The sequence below is a fragment of the Triticum urartu genome, chromosome 6 (genome assembly GCF_003073215.2).
Source record: "Triticum urartu cultivar G1812 chromosome 6, Tu2.1, whole genome shotgun sequence".
NCBI lineage: Eukaryota > Viridiplantae > Streptophyta > Magnoliopsida > Poales > Poaceae > Triticum > Triticum urartu.
Window position 1 is genome coordinate 572,914,783 of NC_053027.1, and position 8,595 is coordinate 572,923,377.

Below are 8,595 nucleotides of genomic sequence, written 5' to 3' on the forward strand. Positions count from 1 at the left end.
TAACATTATTGTTAGTCCTGTTTTGCCATTTAGTACAAAATAGTGTCTTGTTCGCTTCACTGTTGTAACTATATTTTTGCCCTAGTCATGTGTACTTACAGAAACATTTCAGGATGAAGTGACATCAACACAAAGATCTGCGAGCAGTGCGGAATGGCCGTTACCGAATGATTATGGATTGGAATTGGAATGTGCTGATGTTCTCGAGCATCAACTAGAGGTGGCAAGACAACGTGTACATGATTGTCAACGTATAATCAACAAGCTGAGACTGGACATGCGGGTATTAGATGCAGGAGTCAAAAAAAATGAAACAAGACACTGAGGTAACCATGAAGGAATTGGAGATTTTGCAGACTGAAATTTGTGCTATCTGAATCCGGCCAATCCTATTTTCTGAAGAGATTATACTTCAAATGGAGTTAAGTTGATGCGCGTCCATGATGTATGAGTTGTATTTGCCCAGTGTATGTAATTTGCTATTTGTGTATGCTTTATTATCACCTGTGCCGAACCATAATGCCCAGTGGGTATAATCGGCTGTAATTTCTTTATTGTATAGTGTAGGATTATTCTACCTTTCTATGCCTTGATCTCTTTGTTGTATAGTGTATGCTTTTTAGAGGTGATAGTATTGAGTAGGATAATTCTTTGAATATGCTATATCGTTCAAACGGGGGCCAACTCGCCCGACCATGGCCCTTCACGGGCCATCGGATCCATGGGCCTTCTACGTCTCGTAGGATCCATGGGCCTTCTACGTCTCGTAGGATCCATGGGCCTTCTACGTCTCGTCGGATCCATGGGCCTTGTACGTCTCGTAGGATCCATGGGCCTTCTACGTCTCGTAGGATCCATGGGCCTTCTACGTCTCGCAGGATCCATGGGCCGCCGAGTCATTTATGGGTCTTGTACGGGCCTTTAATGGGCCGTAGACGGGCCTTTAATGGAAATCGTACGTTTTATGGTCTAACCATAACGGGCCATTAGTAGGCCGTATTTGGTGATGTTATGAAAATGGCCCAACAGACTAACGGTCCACAAACGGGCCGACTGTAAGGACGGGATGAATTTGGCCCACAAGCAGAAAATGACAGTAACGGGCCAAAGTAACCGAATGCTGCAAATGAGCCCAAGAATAAATGGGCCCTCAGAAGGCCGAAAGTTAACTTGGGCTGAAAACGGCCCAATGGAATAACGGGCCGTTAATGGGTATAAAGTGATACACTGTTCATTACGGGCCAGTTTCACCACGGGCCGTTAATGGGTGTAAAGTAATACACTGTTCATTACGGGCCAGTTTCAGCACGGGCCGCTAATGGGCCAAGAGTTACAAAGGGCCTCATATGGGCCGAAAGACGTCATGGGCTATACATGGGCTAGAAGTGAAAACAGGCTGGAATCATATTGGCTGGCCTAGATGACGCTACTGGGCCTAATTCGGATAGGGCGTAACGGGCCTTGGGTTAGCGGGCTGTAAATGGGCTATATGCGAACAGGCCGTTAACAGGCTTTCCATGGGCCGGCCCGCCAGCTTTTGACAAAGTCAAACGGGCCGGCCTTTTCACAGGAATGGGCCACCGTTGGGCCATGCCACGTGTCGACGTATCATAGGCGCCTTCTGTCTAGTGAGTGGATGACATCTGTCCCAACGATGAGCCGACACGTGTTTCCTCTAGCCAATGATGATTTTACACGTGGAAAATCCCCATTGGTCGGGGCTGCTAACGGGTTATCGGATCCAAAACCCGACCCGATAACTTAACGGCATTCCGTTATGGTGGATGCCACATGTCGGTCACCCTTGACGAAAGCACTTCTGTGACGCGCGATTTATCGTCATGGAAGTGGACACTTCCGTGATGATAATTTTCGTAATGTCATGGAACACTTCAACGACAGCACAGGTATGAGTATCTTGATTCTGTCATAAATTTGTCATGGATGTACATGCATGACAAAAAACGCGACCTACTGTGACAAACATGTATCATCACGGAAGTGTATTTTTTTGTACTGATAGTAATTGACAAAGTTCTCTAGTCACTATCACCAAGTTACTAGAACTTCATGATGAACTATAATATGCAAGGGATGACGAAAGTAATTCCCGAGCTCTTCGCGATGCTGAAATCGGTGAAGGTAGAAATCAAGAAAGAGCATCAAGTGTTGATGGTTAACAAGACCACTAGTTTCAAGAAAAGGGCAAAGGGATAGAAAGGGAACTTCAAGAAGATTGACAAGCAAGTTGTCACTCCCGTGAAGAAACCCAAAGCTAGACTTAAGCCTGAAACAAAGAGCTTCTAGTGCAAGGGATAATCACTGGAAGCGGAACTACCCCAAATAATTGGCGGATAAGAAGGATGGCAAAGTGAACAAAAGTATATTTGATATACATGTTATTGATGTGTACTTTACTAGTGTTTATGGCAACCCCTCAGTATTTGATACTGGTTTAGTTGCTAAGAGTAGTAACTTGAAACAGGAGTTGCAAAATGAACAGAGACTAGTTAAGGCCGAGGTGACGATGTGTGTTGAAAGTCATTCCAAGGTTGATAGGATGACCATCGCACACTCCCTATACTTCCGAATAAATGTTATTTGGTGGTTGCGTTAAGTATGAATATGATTGGATCATATTTACTGCAATACAGTTATTCATTTAAATCAAAGAATAATTGTTGTTCTATTTACATGAATAAAATCTTCTATGGTCATACACTCAATATAAATGGGTTATTGAATCTCGATCGTAGTGATACACATATTCATAATATTGAAGCCAAAAATGTGAAGTTAATAATGATAGTGCACATATTCGTAGCACTGTTGTTTAGGTCATATTGGTGTAAAGTGCATGAAGAAACTCCATGCTGATGGGCATTTGGAATCACTTGATTATGAATCATATGATACTTGCGAACCATGCCTCATGGGCAAGATGACTAAAATCTCCGTTCTCCAGAACAATGGAGCGAGCAACTGACTTATTGGAAATAATACATACTGATGTATGCGGTCCGATGAGTGTTGAGGCTCGCGGTGGGTATTGTTATTTTTTGACCTTCATAGATGATTTGAGCAGATATAGGGTATATCTACTTAATGAAACACAAGTCTGAAACACTTGAAAAGTTCAAAGAATTTCAAAGTGAAGTGGAAAATCATCATAACAAGAAAATAAAGTTTCTACGATCTGATCGCGGAGACGAATATTTGAGTTACGAGTTTGGTCTTCAACTAAAACAACGCAGAATAGTTTCGCAAATCACGCCACCTGGAACACCATAGCATAATGGTGTGTCCGAAAGTCATAACCATACTTTACTAGATATGGTGCGGTCTAAGATATCTCTTACTGATTTACCACTCGTTTTGGGATTATGCATTAGAGATAGCTGCATTCACGTTGAATAGGGCACCATCTAAATCTGTTGAGACGACATCGTATAAATTGTGGTTTGTCAAGAAACCTAAGCTGTCGTTTCTTAAAGTTTGGGGCTGCAATGCTTATGTGAAAAAGCTTCAACCTGATAAGCTCGAACCCAAATCGGAGAAATGCATCTTCATAAGTTTTAGAGTTCCATAACATGATATAATAATTATTCCAATTTCAGCAGATCAATAAACAAATTATTTAGGTCTTCCTATTTTGGTAGAATTTTTAGAGTTCCAGAAGTTTGCGTTAGTTACAGATTACTACAGACTGTTCTGTTTTTGACAGATTCTGTTTTTCGTGTGTTGTTTGCTTATTTTGATGAATCTATGGCTAGTAAAATAGTTTATAAACCATAGAGAAGTTGGAATACAATAATTTTAACACCAATATAAATAAAGAATGAGTTCAATACAATACCTCGAAGTGGTGTTTTGTTTTCTTTCGCTTACGGAGCTCACGAGATTTTCTGTTAAGTTTTGTGTTGTGAAGTTTTCAAGTTTTGGGTAAAGATTTGATGGATTATGGAACAAGGAGTGGCAAGAGCCTAAGCTTGGGGATGCCCAAGGAACCCCAAGGTAAATCTAAGGACACCAAAAAGCCAAATCTTGGGGATGCCCTGGAAGGCATCCCCTCTTTCGTCTTCGTCTATCGGTAACTTTACTTGGAGCTATATTTTTATTCACCACATGATAAGTGTTTTGCTTGGAGCGTCTTGCATGATTTGAGTCTTTGTTTTAAGTTTACCACAATCTTCCTCGCTGAACACACTTTTGAGAGAGACACACATGATTCGGAATTTATTAGAATACTCTATGTGCTTCACTTATATCTTTTGAGCTATATAGTTTTTGCTCTAGTGCTTCACTTATATCTATTAGAGCACGGCGGTGGCTTATTTTATAGAAACTATTGTTCTCTCATGCTTCACTTATATCATTTTGATAGTCCTACAAAACAGCATGGTAATTTACTTTAATTCTGAAATTAGTCTTAATATGATAGGCATCCAAGATTAGTAAAAAACTTTCTTATAAGTGCGTTGAATACTAAGAGAAGTTCGATACCTGATAATTGTTTTGAGATATGAAGATGGTGATACTAGAGTCATGCTAGTCGAGTGGTCATGAATTTGAGAAAGACTTGTATTAAAGTTTGTGATTCTCGTAGCATGCACGTATGGTGAACCGTTATGTGATGAAGTCGGAGTGTGGTTTATTTATTGATTGTCTTCCTTATGAGTGATGGCCGGGGACGAGCGATGGTCTTTTCCTACCAATCTATCCCCCTAGGAGTATGCGTGTAATACTTTGTTTTGATAACTAATAGTTTTTTGCAACAAGTATATGAGTTCTTTATGACTAATGTTGAGTCCATGGATTATGTGCACTCTTATCCTTCCACCATTATTAGCCTCTCTAATACCGCGCACTTTTCGCTGGTATCATACACCCACCATACACCTTCCTCAAAACAGCCACCATACCTACCTATCATGGCATTTCCATAGCCGTTCCGAGATATATTGCCATGAAACTTACCACCGTTCCGTTTGCTATGACACATTCCATCATTGTCATATTGCTTTGCATGATCATGTAGTTGACATCGTATTTGTGGCAAAGCCACCGTACATTATCTTTATACATGTCACTCTTGATTCATTGCATATCCCGGTACACCGCCAGAGGCATTCATATAGAGTCATATTTTGTTCTAAGTATTGAGTTGTAATACTTGAGCTGTAAGTAAATAAAAGTGTGATGATCATCATTATTAGAGCATTGTCCCCAGTGAGGAAAGGATGATGGAGACTATGATTCCCCCACAAGTCGGGATGAGACTCCGGACTAAATAAAAAAAGGAGGCCATAAAAAAGGGAGAGTGTCGGTGTCAAAACTGGCGGATCTCGGGTAGGGGGTCCCGAACTGTGCGTCTAGGCCGGATGGTAACAGGAGGCAAGGGACACGAAGTTTTACCCAGGTTCGGGCCCTCTTGATGGAGGTAAAACCTTACGTCCTGCTTGATTAATATTGATGATATGGGTAGTACAAGAGTAGATCTACCACGAGATCAAGGAGGCTAAACCCTAGAAGCTAGCCTATGGTATGATTGTATGTTGAGATTCTTGTCCTACGGACTAAAACCCTCCGGTTTATATAGACACCGGAGAGGGTTAGGGTTACATAGAGTCGGTTACAATTGTAGGAGATCTTGAATATCCGCATCGCCAAGCTTGCCTTCCACGCCAAGGAAAGTCCCATCCGGACACGGGACGAAGTCTTCAATCTTGTATCTTCATAGTCTTGGAGTCCGGCTGAAGGTATACACTACTAGGAAAAGGCCTACTAATGGTGCACCGGTTTTGCCTACTAATGGCGCACCATCGGTGCGCCATTAGTATCACGCCACTAGAATTTTTTACTAATGGCGCACCACAGGTGCGCCATTAGTATACCAGATACTAATGGCGCACCATGTGGTGCGCCATTAGTATACCATTCGGTGCTCCACTGGTATTCCCTCCAGGTGCGCCACTAATAACCTTATAGGTGCGCCACTAGTAATAAAGGAAGGTGCGCCACTAATAAGGGCTTAAATGCGCCACTAGTAATGTATTTGGAAAACAAAAAAAAATCTAAATTTACAGAAAACAACCTATAAGGAAAAATAATTTAAAAACAAAAAATGAAATAGAATCATAATTTTTATTATAGTAAGAATATTACAATGTCTTTACAAGTTTCCAATAAAAGGAAAATTGCAAGGAAATAAAAGAAAATCCTAAAACTAATCTTCTAGTAATCTTTTCTTCTTTTTCTTCACTTTATCCCTGCAAAATGTAACAAAATAAACAGAAACACAAACAAACTATTTATAACATGTCAATACTGTCATTTTTTATGCAGAACTAGATATGAGCATATATTTCCAGAATTACATGGTGTGAATATTGTATGAGTAAGATTATAATGGAAATGAATTTTGATAGCTAGGAGCCCACTTTCGACGAGTATTTATCTGACAGAGCTAAATAATCATGGCATTTACCTTTTGATAATATTATTATACTATACTACCAGTATACTACTCCACTTGGATTTTTTAGATGAGCAGATCTGAGATAGACATTTGTTCAAGTGGCTATAGGTAGGCTTGAAGAATTCTCATCGGTTCAAGTGGCTACAGGTAGTCGCACAGCTGGAATATAGACTACTAGTACTATTTGAAAAGAAAACAAGAGTAAATCTGAACGTACTAGTCAGATCCGATCACATTGAGCTAGAAAGAAAATTCATCAGGAAACAGATGGCCGGTGACTTACTTCCAGACGTTGAGGATCTCGTTGTGCCCGGCGAAGACGCTGCGGAGCGCGTTGTGGACGGACTGCTCACAGCGATAGCTGCCGCAAATGAACTCGTTGTCCTGCAGGTAGTCCAGCAGCCAGGAATTAAAGATAGGAGGGCTAGAACTGAAAGAACTAACATCTTAGAAAGCAACAGGAGATAATTCATATATGCAAAATACATATGAAGTGGTCTTCACCAAATTTGTTGAAACATGAACGAAATGTTTTAGCAGTACCAATGATACATGTCAAATTAATTGTTCCTGTCATGACAATGTAAAAGTAGTACTTGCATGCCAATGAAGACTTGCTAGTGTCAGATTCTATGAGGTTCAGGACATGTGTAATTGTGCCAAGTTCACTTGTAATGCCATTATTCATGATCTGAACTTTATCCTCCACAAAATAAAATAACAGTTGATCCATGCGAATGATACTTAATTTTGAAGCTACTTGTTAATTTATAAACTGAATATAAAGTGAGTTTATAAATTCAGAAACAGAAAAATTCAGTTAGGCTACTGTTAACTGAATTTTGGAGTGTATACTTAACAAAGGCTTCATTTGAATGTACAGTCAAATAAAAAAATGTGTTCATGGGGCAGCAGCACTAAGAACTGAAAGAGAAAGGTGCAGAAAAAAGCTACTGAAAAACAATATCAGAAGTAGTGCAGACGCTGTTGAGGCGCTGACTGAACCATTGATAGTACTACCACTCTTCTTTTTTGCGTCCATTAGCATGATAGTGAGGTTACAACCTTTAATTAATCATGCGGTATGTGTATAAACTATAAAAAATAACTACACTGCCTGGTTTTCATCCAAATAAGAAAACAGAGCACAGACGATTTTTTTCACATATTCACATCATTGATACATGATGACATTTGATTGAGTGATGCAATGGTGGAAGAATAGAGTAATTGTTGTCCATCAGCTCATAAATGATTAATTATTACCTGCTTGAGGATAGGGGTGGCACACTTCCCTCTTAGACCGAAAGCATCAGAGTAGGTTATTACCTGCTTGAAATACGCCCCAAATCCATACCTGAGATAACAAAAATACATGAGAAAAGCATTTTGGATCTCTCCGATTTGCACAACATACAGGATGTGCGATATCTGAACTTACGACAGGATGGAGCCACCTATCAATCTTGGGGCTTCCTCGCTCGCCATGGCCGGGCACCATCATCCTCTGCTGCTTCACCATCATCCTCTCCTCCAACGATGACCTGCGCAGGACTCGTACAGATATTTTTTAACACATCATACATAGATATAAATCATCTGAATCAAAAGCAAGCTGCATCTAGTTCATCAAATGTTAGATGTACAGAATTTGATCGTACACTGCAATGCAAACCATTCAACCATGAAGTAGCTAGAGCTAGTGATTTCAATTCTCTACCATGATGCATGCATGTATGCGTGCAAGAAACCGCCAGACTAATTAAGCATTGAGGTAGGCTACATAATCCAATCCGGCTAGCTCATAATCATATCCATACTAGGTAGCCGCTACATAGTTAACTCTGGACAGAGAGTCAGAGACTGGGATGAACACGTACATGGGAAGGAGCAGGAGACGCAGGGCCTTATCTGCCCAACCTCCGACCAGATCGGTGGTGTTTGAGGCCGCCTTAGAGCTCCAGCGGTACCTCCCCTGCAGGCAAACAAAGCAATAGGCAAAAATCAGCTGTGCAGATCGATTCAGAAGCAGGATTAATGCGGGAGAGGCATAGTACCTTTCGAGATGAGTGCCATGGATGCAGAGCAGGAGGAGGACGGTCGCGCGTCCCCCCTTG

General features: G+C 40.8%; 1 long non-coding RNA gene across 1 annotated transcript; it reads right to left on the reverse strand.

Annotated features, from left to right (window-relative positions):
• Nucleotides 1–6,125: 6,125 nt before the first annotated feature.
• On the reverse strand, nucleotides 6,126–7,518 carry LOC125513149. The gene is made up of 2 exons (XR_007285704.1): nucleotides 6,762–7,518; nucleotides 6,126–6,269 (listed from the first exon to the last, which is right to left on the reverse strand). It is a non-coding gene; the product is annotated as an uncharacterized LOC125513149 (long non-coding RNA).
• Nucleotides 7,519–8,595: the final 1,077 nt, after the last annotated feature.